Here is an 18,004-nt window from a genome sequence, read left to right as displayed (position 1 = left end):
ACTAGTATTTTGATGGGAAATAAAATCACTCTTTAAATAAAACCTAAAGTAGTCAAGTACACTTGCAATTCAGCAAAAGTTGACCTCAACCACAGGAATCTGAGGTACCTTTAAGAGGTGGATTAGGCAGAGTTTATTTAAGGACTTTAAAGTCAAGACAGAATTTAGAACTGAGGTGAGTACTTAGAGAAGAAACTAATGTACCTACTTTATCCCCATCCTCCCAGATTCTCAAATGATAAACCAAAATTTACTGACTACTCCAAAACCTGCACTACTCCTAAATCTTTCCAGTTTAGTAAATGGCATCATTATTAACCCAGTTAAGTCCTTAATACCATCCTTCTCTACTTCCTCTATGTCCTGTTTATCACCATGCCCTATCATCTTACTTCTAAAACATAACTTCCCCACCTCAGGGTCTTTGTTCATGTGATCCCCTCAGTCTAAAACAATACTGTCTTGCCCAGCAGAGCTTGGGGATCACTCCTGTGATGCTGGAGGGACCATGAAGTGCCAGAGATTAAATGAGGGGGCTACAGCCTGAGGTATCTATTACCTCCTTAGAAGCTTTCTTTGATGCCTGAAACAGTAAACGGATTAAGGTGCCTTACATGCAACCGATGCTGGTCCCATCCACAATATCACATATATTTCCCCAAACATGTTCAGGAATGATTCCCAACACAGAGCCCAGAGTAAACCTGAAACACAGCTGGGTATGACCCAAAAACTTGAAGAAAAAAAAAAATCCTGGCCTTCTTTGACTGTCCAGTATAACACGGGCTGCTTCATGTAATTCTGATAACGCCTTACTTTGTATTTGCTCTTATATTGTTTTCATTTCACTCTTTCATTGTACAAGTACAATTGTCAAAGGGTAATTGCTTAAAAAAAAAAAAACAACCTTAGAAAAATAACTTTGAAAGTAGTAGTGTAGAATGTGGGAGAAGGCCAGACAGGAAAAACATGAGGAGTTAGAAGATCCTCTGGGCGGATCTCAAGGGTATATCACATGCTTGGCATCTGTGAGCAGCTGAATTCAATCTCCAGCACTACATGCCTGCACAGAACAAAACTGGCCCCCATAGGAAAAAAATCTTTTAAGACCCCCTCAAAGCTGGGGAGATGGTTAATTAGTACAGCTTCTACCTTCATGTGTTAAGACACTGGATGGATCTCTAGCATGACAAAAGCAAAAAATAAAAAATATCTGGAGAAATAGTCAAACTAAAATAGCTAAACTCATGCTTTGCATGCAGAAGCCCTGAATACCCCAAAATGACAGGGTTCTCCCAACTACCATCAGGTGTAGCCCTAGTGGCACCTAGTGTAGCCCTAGTGGCACCTAGCATTGCTGGTCCAAGCAGCACTATATTTCTGGGCATAAACACTGAACTATGGCAGAGCCTGGCAAGCTACCCATGACGTATATTCGATATGCCAAACATAGTAACAAATCTCACAAAGGATACCTTACTGGGCCCGCTTGAGCAAATCCATGAACAACGGGAGGACCGTGACCGTGACCGAAACACTGAACTATCTGGCCTGTCTACTGACCAGGCTGATTATCACCCTGAGTGGCGTGTGGGCCCCAAAAAAACTGCTGCCCCCCTCCCAAATAACTCAAGACCTTCTGAGAGACCAGAAGAGCCTCATAAAAACCCTTAGTACAGGGTCTAAAGTACCTGCCTTGTACAAGGCCAACTCCAGTTCAAATCTGGGCACTACATATGGTCCTCAGCCCTGCCAGGAGTGATTCCAAACGACAGAGTCAGGAGTAAGCCCTAAGTACTGCCAGGTATAGCTTCCAAACAAACAAACAAACAAACAAGACAAAACAAAAAAATTTGCAGAGCTAGAACTTGGGCCTCTATTCCACTGCATTCTACTTCATTATGTACCCGCCAAACAGACATATCACTTTGAATTTATCTAATCTGAGGTTTAGCCATAGAAACATTTAGGTATTGCAGTGGTATTAAATCAAGTTATCACAGACCATTTCAATTTGTTCCTACTTCATTTGGAATTTTATTCAATCATTTGTTTACAATGTCACAAAATGTCTTAGTTCCCTGCTTCAGAAGAATTTTATAAACTGGGTGGCATAAAAACATGGATTCATTTTTTAAAGTTCTAGAGACTAGGAAGTCCAAGATCAAAGCAGATTCAGTGCTAGTTAGGGGCAACTTCCTGGTTCAGAGGCAACAATCTTTTGCTATGTTTCACATGAGAGAATGGCAGAGTTCCCTCTACAATCTTTTATCAGGCAATTAATCTCATCCACAAGGGCTCTACTCTCATGACCTAATCACTCCTTCCCACATACTACCATGCCAAGGATTAGGATATCTACATATGAATTTTTGGGGGGGAGGAGGGCAGGGAAGACACAGACATTCTATATACAGTCTTATGTGAAGTAGTCTATATACAGTATTATGTGAAGTAGAAACATGCTATCCCCGCCTGACAAGAATTCTGAAATATACATAGTATATTTCAACACGAACACTCAAAAATGTGAACTCAAGAGTCATATTTTTATAGGTAAATTATTTAAGGTCATGTAATGTGACCTTATATTAAGTTTGAGATGTCATATTTTCACCTAGAATGCCAATCATCAAGCTACAGGGTATGCTGTGTACCATAAAGTAGTTTGAAGCTGGTTTGAGATCAGTTATTAGTTCAATCTGCCGTGGTCTGTTCCAGAAAAGGCTTTCATAAATTTGATGACCTTAAAAGATATGGTAACCGAGTCCACCAAAGGCTAAGTGAAATATATGAGAACATAGCAACTGAACCAAAAATCTAGTCTTTTTGATTTCTGATATGGTGGCTTTTATTCTGGTCATACTGCAGCTCTTCTGTGACACATTCTATGTAATCCTTTCTACTCAAGAAAAAATAAAAATTCAGTCAATTCAAGTTTAATTTTGAATAAATACCTTCAAAATTTTATGTTCTATGATATAAATATGTGTAAAGTACATTCAAAGATTAAATGAAACTCTCAATCTCTAAGTTGTATTACTGTGATCAATGAATGATCTCTGATTCAAATTGTTTTATTGACAAGTTTACTTCTTGGTGAGTTTTAAGTTTTTTTATAGCAATTCTTTAGAGTTTAGCCATGATGACTCAGGGTACCTAGATGCTATGAAGAAGCTTTCAATTTAAGTAGTGGGAGGAAAGTGAGGGGGTATATTGAATCATTAACAACCTACTCAGTTCTGAAACCTAACAAATCCTTTTTGGAAGCCATTTTAAACACAGCTTCAGGAGGCAAATACTAGTGAAAGCCTTAAAAGAACGGTTTTTGAAAGCTGAAATATAAACTAAAAAAAAAAAGCGTGCTATTTCTTATAGATATGGTTTTAGCAAAATGCTTCACTTTATTAAGTAAGTGCCAATTGTGAATTTTAAAAATGGTATTACTAAAATTACAGATCTGCTCTATGCTGAGTAAGTTTTCAGAGGGACAGAGAGATAAAATAGCAGGCGAAACACTTGTCTTGCATGCAGCTGACCAGGGTTCAATCTCTGGCACTTTGGATGGTACCTAAACCTGCCAAAAATGATTCCTGATTGTGGAGCCAGGAGTAAGCCCTGAACAGTGCCAGGTGTGGGGGGGAAAAAAAGAAGTTACCAGAAAGTCTTTCTATAGTTCTGTTTTTTTTGTTGTTGTTGCTGTTGATTTTTTGGACAACCCCTGACAATGCTCAGCAGTTACTTCTGGCTCTGCATTCAGAAACCACTCCAGGCAACGTTTGGGGGACTAAATGGGATACCACAGATTGAACCCAGGTTGGCTATGTACAAGATAAGAACCTTACCTGCTGTACTCTCCCAAGCACTGGCCCTGGTTTTTCAATCAGAAAAAAACAAACTTTAAGGAGACACATTTTTTTTTCCATTAATGTAACATTTTTAATGATCAAGTCTTATTTTGTAACTTGGATATATTGGTGCTTTGGAAAATTATTTTATGTATTTACATTGTTGTAGAAATCACACCAGGTGATGGCAACTGGGTGCCCTGTAGTGTGAGAATTCAAGTCAGGGCCTTGTGCACATAAGGTCATGTGCTCTACCCACTGGAGCCACAACCCTGGTCTTTTTGATATGGTATGGTAGTAAGAAAAAAATCCACTACGTTAACTGTAGTCTAAAACTAAACAAATCAGCATTTAGTGCTTCCAGTACATGCAATTCATTAAATCTGGTATAAACCCAAAGAAACATTAAGTATTATAGATACTAACTGGGCTGGAGCGATAGCACAGTGGGTAGGGTGTTTGCCTTGCATGCAGCCAACATGGCTGACCCAAGTTCGATTCCTCTACCCCTCTCGGAGAGCCTGGCAAGCTACCGAGAGTATCTTGCCTGCATGGCAAAGCCTAGCTACCCGTGACGTAGTCGATATGCCAAACACATTAACAAATATCACAATGGAGACGTTACTGGGCCCGCTCGAGCAAACTGATGAATAATGGGAGGACAGTGACAATGACAGATACTAACTGCAAGAACCAGGAACACAAGGGAGGGAGGGAGGGAGGGAGGGAGGGAGGGAGGAAGGAAGGAAGGAAGGAAGGAAGGAAGGAAGGAAGGAAGGAAGGACTTAATTGTTCCTTCTAACGATTAAACCAGTTGATATGCTGAGCTTGGTAATAAGCATCTACCAACTGGCAGAATCAGGGCAAATCAAGTCACAACTCATTCTATGGACAGAACTTATAAACTTTGTCACCACGTTACTGATATTCTCTCCTTTCTACTGTCAAAAAGAAACTCAACAGAAATCGTGATACAATTTTTCCAAGACCATTTGTGAACTAGTATTAAAATGAAGAATCCACGCCACATAGACACTGTTTTCAGAAAAGACAGCGTATTTAATTTAATTTTTGAAATTTTATTAGGCTGTTAAATTTACTATCAAATCCTGGTAATTTAGGTACAGGTTCTGAATAAGGCAGGATTTACTCATAGCATCTCTCCACCAGAACACACACCAAAAATCTCAAAAAGGGCAAGAAAAGATAAAAAGAAAAACAATTGGGAAAAATATTACACTTGCCATCTACAAGTTAATTCTAAGTCCACTTTATAGATATTAAAAAATGTCACAAACAATTGTAGAAACGACTATGGAAGACCAATGGCACCACCAAGGTTGGCAAAAGAAGATAATAAACTGGGCTAATGGGAGTGATAAAGAGATGAAAGTGAGAGATGAAATGAAAGAGACAGGAATGTATAATTAGTGTACCTTTGCAAAAACAAACTGTAAAGAATTACCTGGAACCTGATGCTGCAGAAACCTACAGAGCTTAAGCAACAGGTTTAATTTTTTAAATAGTGCTTAATTATTGCTAGTTGTCATCATCTTCATCATTATTATCAGTTCCAAATTTAAATATAAGGCTTTATCATGATCTTAATGTTTAAACCACCATAAAATGTTTCTTTTGCAAAACAATTTTTCCCCTTAAAGTGGAACCAGATTATTAGTGTTCTTTCACTTTACTTAAAAATTTGGGTCTTAGTTCACTAGGCCATACAAAGTTTAGATCTAAGTTACAAAAATTACCTTGTAGTAATTACCTTGTAGGAGCCCTTTTTTCTTTCACTTTCTAGCTCCCTTCTCTCCTCCCTGCCTTTGTCAGTCTCCTCCAATATGTTATTTATTTATTCCATAGCCACCTTTTTTTAAGCAGATGAATCAGAAAGCTAGTTAAGGTGTTTCAGAGTTAATGGAAAGCAAAATAATTAAAAATATAGGCTATGTTCCAAACATAGGCTAGTGTTTAAAACACATTAAATAGTGCTATCTAGCAGTTCCTGGAGCGATAGCACAGCGGTAGGGCGTTTGCCTTGCACGCAGCCAACATGGCCGACCTGAGTTCGATTCCTCCGCCCCTCTCAGAGAGTCCGGCAAGCTACCGAGAGTATCTCACCCGCACGGCAGAGCCTGGCAAGCCGCCCGTGACGTATTCTATATGCCAAACACAGTAACAATAAAATCTCCAATGGAGACGTTACTGGGCCCGCTTGAGTAAATCGACTAACAACGGGAGGGCCTTTACCTTTACTTACTTTATCTAGCAGTTCAATCCTGAATAGTATTTGTGAAGTACATGAAGAAAAATGTGGTTGCACATGCATGCTCGTGTACACACACACACGCACACACACACACACCCCATCCCACAAAGGTATACATGGTTGTGAGTGAATTAAAGAATAAGAATCCTAACAATTTTCTGTAAAATATTTAAAACATCTTTGTTAAAACATTCCTTGTACAGTTTTATATTAATATTCTTTAGTGGTTATTTAATATGTTATTATAACTATAGTTTACAAAGTCTACTCAATCATATTCTATCTACTGGTGAAAAATATCAAAAAAAATAAGAGGAACTATGGATGTATCTCAGTGGTAGAATACAAGTGTCAAATGTGTCAGTGCCTAGTTTTGATCCACAGCATCACAAAAATAAAAAAGAACGAAACACCCACAAAAGAAAATACCTTCCCACATGTGAAATTAATTAGAGAACGTTTTCAATTCAATGTTATCAGTAGACTAAAAATCATTGAAATGAATTTAGTGTCAGGGTTTGGAAAACTTATTCCAATCTATAAACTTGCACGATAATCATTCCAAACTTGCAACTTCTACAAGTATATTTTCCTATGATTACAAAAAGAAAAAGAAAAAAGAAACGTATTTACAATCCAGAAATGTGGCTCAGTTGATAGAGTTCCTACCTTGTATGCTTGAGGCCAGAAGTCTGACCACCAAACATTATCAATACCTCCACTCCCCACCACTTCATGTAACAAAACACATGTGAACTCCAGACACTAAAACAAATTCAAACCACTGGACAGTAATTTCTGAAAGAAAACTAATGTTTAATGTCTTCTTTTTTAGGAAGGAAGGAGAGGCCTTCAAATATTTTGATGAGACCCAATTTTCCTATAGTTTTAGTAAAAGTTTAAAAGCAGTTGTTTCATGGGAAAGCAGAATGTTCTTGAAATAGATATTAATCTATTATATCAAAGCAAGAATACAAGGGACAGATTTATTTCTAACAATAGAAGCTCGCTACTCTTTCAGTTCCACAACTATAGGTCATAGGAACAACAAAGGTATAAAATTTAGTAACAGTGTGTCATTCTTAGATCATAAATGCATGAGACAAAAATTATTTGAAACTTTCCTTAAGTATTAAAAAACTTGCATGGGGACTGAAGTAATAGTAAGATAGTTTGCCTTGCACTCAGCTAACCTTAGTTCAATCCCAGTCATCCCACATGGTGGTCCCCAAAGCAACACCAAGAATAATTCCTGAGTGCATAGCCAGGAATAACCCCTGAGAATTGCTGGGTGTTACCCAAAATGCCAAAAAAACAAACAAAAAATGCATGGCCTCTGTGTATATCTGATGTTTTAATAAATCAGAACTTAAATTACAAATGGTATATTCACTTTTATATTAGTCTCTCTTGGAAATAATATATTCACACAAAGTGATGCTACAATTGACCAGAACACTTTAAATCTACAGAGGATCAGATTTTTTTAAAATTTTTATTTATTTTTTTGCTTTTTGGGGGTCACACCCGGCGATGCATGGTGGTTACTCCTAGCTCATGTACTCAGGAATCACTCCTGGCTGGTGCTCGGGTGACCATATGGGGTGCTGGGAATTGAACCTGGGTTGGCTGCGTGCAAGGCAAACACCCTACCCACCATGCTACTACTCCAGCCCCCAAGCCCCCAGAGAATCAGTTTTTTTAGAAACCTGTGAGACATATCTTCAGACCTCCTAAGCATTTCTTGAGAGGGTCTTACAAAGAACATTTTAATTAAAAAATTTAATATATCACTCTGAAAATTGCATTATCAGGATGGATCTGACATTTTAAAATAGTTTGGTTATTTTCTCTTTTTCCTGTCAGAATCCTTTGAGTCATAACTGATAAATAAAATGGGACCTTAGCCTAATAGCCCTTTCTTCTATTTACAAGTAGCTATTTTCATATGTAGCCCTCAAACTGGTTTAGATGGCAATTTTTTTTAATGGAGTTCCAAAAATTACTTTGCACAATACTAACGTTATTGAAGTTTTAAAAGGCTTCCAGGAGGGTGCCTAAAGTGGATTTATTATAGAGAAGTGTACAGTGTAAAATAAATATTCTTACTTTAAAGTAAAACTGGACAACCAGGCCTTACACAATCTGGTCTCTTCTATTCCCCTTTCTCTTTCTATCTCCTGCTACTTTTGTTCTAATCCAGCACACAGGTCTTCTTGCTGTTTGTTGCCTTGTAGTAAAGCTCTCCTATTTCAGGGACACTATTCTTCTTGCTCTCTCTGCCTGGAATGTAGAGTCCCATGATCACCTGCAAGGTTATTACTCCCTTACTTCCTTAGGTCTTTACTCAAATGTTCTATTTCTCATGCTGCCAATGAAGTCTTTTCTGAATCCCCCTACAATCACATACTTAAAACCCTCACTTCCTCTGCCCTATGTATGCTCTTCTATGTATAAACTGATCACTATGTAATTTTTCAAATGTACAGAAAAAATGTAAAACACTCATGTATCTACCATCTCTACCTTCAAGAGTTTGTAATATATGGCCAATCAAGTTTCATGTATGTTCCTCTGCCCTCCAAACTAATTTAAAGTAAAAAATTCCAGGTACCTATATTGTAACTCTAAATGGTAAGAATTCTTATTTTAAGACTATATTGCCAAACCTAAGAAACGTAACAATTTCTTCTCCCATCTATCTAGTCTGTGTTCAAATTTCCGCTATTTTTCATATATATATATTTTACGTTACTTTGTTCAAAGCAGGATCTAAGGTATATCCCATACACTGCATTTAAGGAATATGCTTATTCCAAATCTCTGAATCTTATTACTTCCCTTCCTGCTCTTATTTTTATTATTTTCTGAAGAAACGATTTCATCTGTGCCTAAACTCTAAAATATTTTACTCATTTATTTCACTGCAGAGTTAGTACAATGTAAGCACTGTAAAACAGATTTAAGTCTGTATGATATCAGCACCTAGAACCGTGCCTGACATGTAAAAGGCATTCAATGAATACATACTGCATGAATATCTGGCATTCATGCCAAATGTCTACTGCCCACAGCACTCTTTCCTAATGAGTCTGAACTAGAACTCCTGAACTAGCAACTCCTCCTTTACTAAACCTAAAATCCTAAGCAATCACCACCAACCACCATCAGATTTGGTACCCAAGGTGAAATGTACTTACTATTCCTACTTTAGCCAGTATATCACCTTTTACACTGAAATTTAGCTGAAGTTGATCATAATAAATTACTGACTATATTTCTTGTCATGTATGTTTAAACATGTCTTGGTTTATTTTAGCCAATCTTAGAGGGAAAAACAAATTGCAGCCAAAAACCTAACAAGAAAAAAAAGTGATTGATGGTGGGAAACTGGGGACTATATATTTTTAGTTAACAACATCCCTAGAGATCAGTTATAAACTAAAAATCAACAATAAGCTATCTGAAAAGTAAACTACATGAATACTGCATTAAAAACTAAAAAAACAAAACAAAAAAAAAAACAAAACAAAACACCACTCCATGAATTGTCAAGTTTAACTGGTAGATAACAAATGTCAAGATTTTCCCTTTTACGAATATAGCCTGTTTCCTTTAAATAGTTACAGGAGTGATATAAGATGTATTGGTATAAGTAGACTCTAAGAAAACTTGAATATTCTGAAAATATATTCAGGTCTTCTTAGACTCATTTACAATTCATTTCTCTTAAATTACCTGATGGAGCCCTTTGCCTTTGAGTTGGATGGAATCTATGCTAATTAAAAGGCTCCACACAGATATTCAGGTTTCAGTAACTTATTTTAACTTGAAAAACAATCGGAAATTACCTAACATTCACTCAAGGAATCTTGTTTTTTCTCTGTACTACTTGCAAATTCATTGAGTAAAAAACCAAAAAGAATGCAGGATCAACAAGTTAATAGGTTAAGCATTAATTTTCAAACTCTGCAAGAAAAAAATACTAGAAGTGGTCTTTTAACATTAAAAACAAACAAAAAATTATACCAATCTTTTACTGACCAATATTTCTTTATTTCTTATCTGGAGGTTCCCATATTTGTCCTGGAAAATATTTCTCTGCAGAGGTCAAATTTAGTGAAAAACAATTAACCCTTCACATGAGTGAAAATTTTCAAACCTAAATCTCTTGAAAGAATGGTTTCTATTTTTCCCGTACAATGTATTTAGAGAGAATCTAGAAAAGATGGTAGAAATCTATAAACAGAAGTGTTAAGTGAAATTCACGGTTTCTAAGACTTCAGTTAGAATTCTGTCCTTCAACTCATGCTGCCAGGAATCTTAATATTATACTCTTTAAAAACATCTTCATTAAATCTTCTTCATTCTGTTCATTTCCTTTTTCCCACTGGCTCTTAAATTTATTTTACTCACCTCAACTAAGAAACATAATAAATGTAACATTTAGAATAGTACGATTTTTCAAAAAAAAATAAATCCTAGAGCCATCTCTGCCAAATTATCATTGTGAAATTTTAACATACCATGTGTACAGTTTAAAAATACATAATAAAATAATCTTCCTGTATTTTTCAGGTAAGTACTAAGATCTGTACAGATGTGCCATCTATGTATGTGAGAATGTTAACTTTCAAATCTAAGTCTTTAAGCTTAAAATCTTTTATTAACTATAGAAGCTTCTCTCTGAAAATATTAAGTTGTGCACAAAGTATACTACAGTGGTCCTTATCATCCAATCTGTTGGATAATAATCTAAGTACTGGACAGAACTCTGGGGACAGAACTCTCGATATCCAAGAAACATTTTGACAACATGAAAGGAGGCTCAAACAAATCAAATAAACATACTTAGGCTTCTCCTTGAAACTTGTCTGTCTAGCACTCAATAGTACTACAGACTGTCTCCTGCCCTGTCATTCCAATTCCTTTTACAGGGTCCCAAAGAAATTTAGAGACACCATATTTCATTCAACAGAACTTCTGCCTTTGGACTCCCAGTGATGGAGCAAAGTCACCGTATTAATCATTACCTTTAAGTACAAAAACTTTAATCCAAGAAGACATTAGTACACCTAAGTTCGTCACAAAACTACTTACAATAGCTAAATGTCCATTAAGGAATGGATAAAGAAATTGTGGTGTATCTATACACACAATGAAATACTACTCATCTGTGAGAAAAGATGAAATTTTGCAACTTACTGCAACTTGGAGAGAATTGGCAGTTATGCTGAGTGAAGTGAATCAAAAGGTAAAATATAAATGCCACATGATGTAGCTCAAATGTGGGCTATACAGAAACTAAGAAGGAAACAGACAATACTCAACGGAAACAAATCTTGAGACATGATCAACAGAGCTAGCTAAGGGGTAAGGGGGCTGGGGAGTGGGAAGGAATTGTGGTTTTTAACAGGTGGAGAGACCCGGAATCACTGGTAGTTGAATGAGTGCTCTGCAACTTACAAATAATGACCCTAATACCATGGAAATAATACCGCAATTAAAAAAAATAAGTACAAAAACCTTTGTAAGTTAGGGTTGTAAATTCTTCAACTGTATGATCCTTTTAAAGTGACAATTTTAAGGAGGGCAGAAACAACATTTTCCCCCACTCCCATAAATATCTGCCATTAAGGGAGAACTTTTTGTTTTGCTTTGCCATGCCAGGGATTTAACTCAGGTCTGTGCATACAAGGTATGAGCCTTACCACTAAGCCACATCCTAGGCCTTCTTAGTTCATTTTTTCCCCAGGTCAATAAATATTATACCATTATGACACTTCAATAACACTAATAAAATCCTAAGTGACAGTTTTCTCTTTAAACACTGTAAATTAGATGAGACATTATAACCATTACACTACATCCAACTTTCCACATATGGAACTGTTTTGTTTTCTTGTTTATAAACTCAAGACCTCTTTTTAACATTCTGCAGAAAAAAAAGATAGGTAGGTAGGAAGACTGAGGCTAATTTTTTTTTTTAAATCTCTTTTGGTTGGCACCACAGTAACTGAAACCTGGGGGGTCACTCATATTATACTATGAAAGGAAATTCAAGAGAATTTAGGGTAAAAGAAAGTAGTACCTATGACTCCAGGTCTGATTCACCTCAGGAAATAACCAGTAGAAATGAGGCTTGATTTAAATTTTTGGGTACCTTTCAATTGGTTCAACTACCAAAATAAACAAACTCGCCCTCAGAGTTAAGTATTTTCCACCAGAAAAGGCTGTAGCGTGAATAAAAAGCTTAAGGAATTTATAGCCTGTACTTATGCCACACAAAGTTTTGAGAGATGCAGATCACATCACACAGAGAAAAAAACATCGCCTGTTAAAAAGAAAAACAAGACCTGAAGAAACGAAAATTTAAATTCATACAACACCACACGCTAAACATTCAAAGTTACTAATTCACAAGTCACAAAATTAAAATAATTATAGAATACATAAATCTTATGAAGGGGAGGTGTTAAAAAAAAAAGGGTGGGGGGGCCACGCCGGTTCTGAAAACAAAAGATCAGCTGCTGGGAAAGCCAAGTAACAATGTGCTGAGTTAAGGGGGGGAAAGTCCACAGCCTTCGAATCAAAACAAATAGATAAGCTTTTCCTGCACTCAAAGCTTCAGTCCTGAGTACAAGCAGCCCTCTCCAAAAGTGCTCAACATCCACTGAGATCCCGTTTGATTCTCAACGACAGCCGTGCTGGTGGAGCTGTTCAAACCGACACGGGTTTCCTGTGCGCCGCGATTAAGATCAGTGAACGCTACATTTCTTAGTCGCTCTGCCTGGCCCCCAGCCTTCCGCCCGGAGGGACCCACCGGCCCCCAAATGAAAGTAGCTGAGGAGCAGCCGCGTTTAGGATTTAGAGTCTTTCCCACACCACAGGAGCGTTTTTCAAGAAGGTCCTTTGAAGGTTCCCCCCCCCCACTCCCCTTCACAGTCAAACACGAGGAAGAATTATTGTTTGAACTACCTAACAATTACCCAGACTTCTTTTAGACTCCAGTTAACCCCGTAAGGAAAACGAGCATCTTGAACTTTTCCACGGGGCACTGGAGAACGAGTTCTTCCCTCATAAACGCTTTCAAGGTCTCCTCGGACCTGGACGAGACGCGGCAGGAGGATCTGGCGTATCCATCAATTAAGAGAGCATCTCGGGGCCTCAGTTTACCCACTTACGGAAACGGGCGTATCAACTAGTTTCAGAAGGGCCCGCGGGGGGTGGGGAGGGGTGGGAGTTGTAATTAATTTGTGTGCGTGTTTTTTTTTAATGCCCTGAGATGCAGAGATGAAAGGAAACGGCGAGAGACTCGCCGAGATGATGATGATCATCCTCCTCATCATCATAAAAAGAATGACTAACTTGAAAGTCGGCGTTACGTAAGGAAAGGAGAAAGAAGTTGTCAGATTCGCACAAACAAAAGAAAAGCCCACCGACCCCTTTTGTTTCTCCGGCCTTGCCCTCGGGCTCCCCGGCCCCCGCGGAGCCCCCTCGGGCTGCGGGGCGCGCGCGCGGGGCTCGGACTTGGCGAGGGGGAGGGAGCGCCGGGCCGGCTGCTCCTGACAAAGGCGCTTCCTCCAGCGAGGGCGCGGGATGCCGGCGCCGCAAACTCCGCTCCCGGTCGCCGCGGCCGCGGGGGCGCGCAAGGCGGCAGGCGGGCGGGGGAAGCGTCGCGGCCGCCGGCCGTCCCCCCCCCCCCCCCCGCCACCTCCCCTCAACCCCCAGCCGGAGTCGCCGAGGAAGTTGCGCGTTCTCGGGCCACGCACCCCGCCGCCGGCCCTCCCGCGGCGTGCGGCGGCCACACTCACCGGACAATTGCTGGTGGCCCGAAATCCCTGCACGGCCCCCAGAGGCCGGACGCGGAGGTGAAGTGTGCGAGCGCGGGGAGCGCCCACGGACCCGCCGGCGTTCGGCCGCGCCTTCCGCACCGGGCGGCCCAGCCGGGGCCGAGGGGGAAGTTGGCCGCGGAGCCGAGTGCCCGAGGAGCTCGAGGTGGAGGGAGAGGCGCGGGGCCCGCTTTGTGGTGCGATCCCGGAGGGCTCGAGACAAATCGGTTGGCGCGGCGCGGCGGATGCTGCTGCTGCTCCTGCTGCTGCTTTTGCTGCTGGTGAAGGAGGAGGAGGAGGAGGAGGAAAAAAAGAGGAGGCGGCGGCGGCGGCGGCAGCGGCGCCCCCCGATGGTCCCTCCGCCTCTCACCGCCTCTGGGTCACTGACACACACTCGCAGGGAGGGGAGGGACTAGCGGGAAGGCGGGGCCAGAGGGAGGGAGTGCGGGCGGGGCCACAGCAGGAGGCGGCGCCGCGGCGCCGAGGGGTCTCTTGGGATTTGTAGTTTTCTGAAAGCATGTAAAAGGCTACATTGTTGTCGCGGACATGTCCCGGCTCGCTCGCTCTCTGTACTGCGCATGCTTCCGGGGAAGTGGTTCGTCCCCACTGTTACTATGGTCACCGACACACTGAAGACGAACATGTTCAGGGCCACTGTAGATTGAACAAGGCCAGTCTTGTACTGTGGAGCAGTTGGGGATCCCGCCCTTAGCTAGTCCTTCTTCCTTCGCTCCACACCCCTCCCCCCGACTCCTAACCTCACCACTCACAAGTGCCCATTGAAACCTAACTTTGGTCGTTTTATTTCGGTCTTCCCTGCCGCTTGGATTTTCTAACAAAACCTAAATTACAAGTACTTCTCCATACAAATTGTCCCAAGCCAATCTTATCAACCTTGATTTCAATCTTGTGGCCCAGGCTGTTAGGAATACGCTATCAGAACACCACAATTTCTTAATTCAGTTAGTCACATCTGAGTAGAAAAGGTAAAGATTAGGATTGAGATGATTACACGATGGTATAAAACACTACAGTTGATAGAGGGAGTTGTGGAGGGTCTTAGGTACAATGGTAGTGGTTTTGGTGGGGAGGGCTCAAACTTCGTAGGTCAACTTTAACAATATTGTAACCCTGTTTCCAAAACTAGAATAAAAATACAGTGTTAATGTCTAAGACCAAAAAAATTATTAATTTTTGGTGAAATATAAGTAAAGTTGAAAATTGTTTAGCTGTATCTATTGGCGAGTATTTATTTGCCAATGAAAGGCCTGAGCCAAGGTCTGAGTATGCTGCTGGGCTGGTCAGCTACACCCATACTGGCTCCCAGCTTTGAATCTGGTGGAGGAGGCTGGTGAAAGAACAAGTTATTGGATCTTCAGAGTGTTAAAGGTAGCATGTTACAAGGATTTATGTTTTCTACCTACTGAGAGCCTCAAACTCTGTGAAAGAAAACAATGCATAGACATCAGAAACATTTAGAGCAGGAAAATGTGAAGTTTTTCAAATAAGGCAACATCAGCATCATAAATGCTTGTGTCTACAGACCACATAATTATTCATGCATTTTTAAAAAAAGTGCATACTATGTCCCAGGTGCTTTTATTAGATCTCAGAAATAAAGATACAAAACAAATGCCTTGTTTTTAAAGAGCTTTCTGTGCAGAGTAGGAAACAGGTAAATAAACAGACTCTGTGACAAACACTATAATAGGAAAGTACATAAGGTGCTTTGGATACACAGCTACCTCAGATACAAACAAGGTCAGGAAATGCTTCAAAGAACATTTAAACTTGAAAATGACTAGGAGGAGTTAGTGTGTTTGTGTACTTTGACAAAGGAGGGGCCATAGAGAAATGAGTGAGAGCATTGCAGGTGCAAGAGCAAAGTCCTAAATGTATGAGATCAAAAATAATATTTTGGTTCAGCAAAGAGTTCAGGTTTGCTGATGGTAGAATGAAATTTGGTGAGGGTAGGGGGAATGAAAAGAGGAGAGACAGAAAAGGTAAAGGAGATGACTTAGGTCATGAAGGACCTTATATACTAAATATGGAATGTGACATTTTTTTGAGGAAGCAATGGAAAGTCATGCTAGAATTATAGACATGAAATTTTTGTAAGATGCATTTTAGAAAGACTTTTGTTATGTTTGGCATGACTGCACCCTGTTAAATTATAAGAGGAAAATAAAAATTTAATAGAATGAAGGAAGGCGCTAGCAGCGATAGAACACAGAACTGAAGGTAATCAGACATTACTTAAAGAATATTAGTAGAACTTAGTGCTTATGGATGAAGGATAAAGGAAAGTTATAAATTCTAACACTTTTGGTTGCAAGCAGCAGAAAACCCAACCCCAGTGACTAAGCCAATAAAACAATATTGACCCAGGAATTTTAGTAAAAAAGTAAGCTACAGAGGTGAATGATTCAATAACTTGATGAAATAATTAAGGACGTTTTTGTTTCACTGCTTTTACTTCCTTACAATTAACTTTTTGGCCTAATGGCCTATGCCATTAGTTTTACACTTAAAGACAAGAAGAGTAACTTTTGGCAATTCTTTTCTCAGAACTCCCAAGCCCCACCCCCAGACCTTATTTATATATCTATATATAAACTAAAAATGGAGGTCATGGAATGAGACCTCCATTTTTAAGACAATTACATATAGCCTGGAGCAATAGCACAGCGGTAGGGCGTTTGCCTTGCAAGCTGCCAGCCAGGTTTGGTTCCTCCACCCCTCTCGGAGAGCCTGGCAAGCTACCAAGAGTATCTTGCCTGCACGGCAAAGTCTGGCAAGCTACCCGTGACGTATTGGATAAGCCAAACACAGTAACAACAAGTCTCACAATGGAGACGTTACTGGGCCCGTTACTGGGCCCGCTCGAGCAAATCGATGAACAACAGGAGGACAAGTGCTACAGTGCCACATATAGCCTACCCCTAGGCTCTATAGATGCTCACTTCCCCAAAAGTTGTGATGAGGAGGTGTGGCTATCCTAGAGAAAACTGAGGACATTGACCAAACAAAATAAGCGACGCTGAGAATTGGGGACCACAATATCTAATATGGCGAAGGAAGATGACTCAGAGGCTTCTGTGATTATGAGTTAGAGTGCTACTCATTGACTTAGGGAACACAGGAAATCAAAGTCTTTGAATTTGATGAGTTCTGTTAGAGTTTATTGAGCTTGATATTATTGAGCTTGAGATGAATCTGTTGTCCAGATGGAAAAGTAGAGTGAGCAGTTATACAAATTCTTTGAAGAGAACTATGGACAGCAGAAATATAAATGGAATATAGCACTGTAGCACTGTCCTCCCATTGTTCATCGATTTGCTCGAGCGGGCCCAGTAACGTCTCCTTTGTGAGACTTGTTGTTAGTGTGTTTGGCATATCGAATACATCACGGGCAGCTTGCCAGGCTTTTCTGTGCGGGCGAGGTACTCTCGGTAACTTGCCAGCTCTTCGAGAGGGGCGGAGGAATCGAACCTGGGTCAGCTGGGTGGGCCACAGGTGCAAGGCAAATGCCCTAACCACTGTGCTATCGCTCCAGCCCTGTCATATAAATTGTAGTTAAAATTATGGAAATGAATGAGATTATCCAGGAAGACTACACAGCAGGGAAAGAGGGAGCATAAAAATACTGGTTTTCCCAGACTTAGAGGACTCAGAAAGAAAATCATGAAATTGACTGGGACTAGCAAGAGAACTAGTAAACATGTGCCCATACATAAACTAATGCTCATTCAGTATATATTACTTTGAAACTGAGTCACAGTAACAAGGGAAACACAATTTAGACATGTGTTGGGAGTTGAATTCTGAAGCTCGATGTCAAAAATTAAAGTGGTTCAATGCCTCTTTTGCAAACCACAACACCCAAAAGTAGAGAGAGAACAAAAAGGAATGCCCTGCCACAGAGGCAGGGTGGAATGGGGAGATGGGGGGTGGGAGGGATACTGGGACCCGTGGTGGTGGAAAATGGGCACTGGTGGAGGGATGGGTGTTTGATCATTGTATAATTAAAACCTAAGCACAAAAATTTGTAA

The 18,004-nt window shown here is 40.1% G+C and overlaps 1 protein-coding gene across 1 annotated transcript in view; it reads right to left on the bottom strand.

Annotated features, from left to right (window-relative positions):
* The window catches only part of PELI1 (pellino E3 ubiquitin protein ligase 1), a 51,207-nt gene extending 36,938 nt beyond the window's left edge, over positions 1-14,269 (bottom strand). Inside the window, exon 1 of the mRNA XM_056125679.1 lies at positions 13,935-14,269. The gene's annotated coding sequence lies outside the window, so the exon portion shown is untranslated. The remainder of the gene's footprint in view (positions 1-13,934) is intronic.
* Between the last annotated feature and the right edge of the window lie 3,735 nt (positions 14,270-18,004).

The sequence above is a fragment of the Sorex fumeus genome, unplaced genomic scaffold (genome assembly GCF_029834395.1).
Source record: "Sorex fumeus unplaced genomic scaffold, SorFum_2.1 ptg000006l, whole genome shotgun sequence".
Taxonomy (NCBI): domain Eukaryota; kingdom Metazoa; phylum Chordata; class Mammalia; order Eulipotyphla; family Soricidae; genus Sorex; species Sorex fumeus.
Note: the sequence above shows the minus strand (reverse complement) of the source record. Positions and strands in the feature narration are given on the sequence as shown.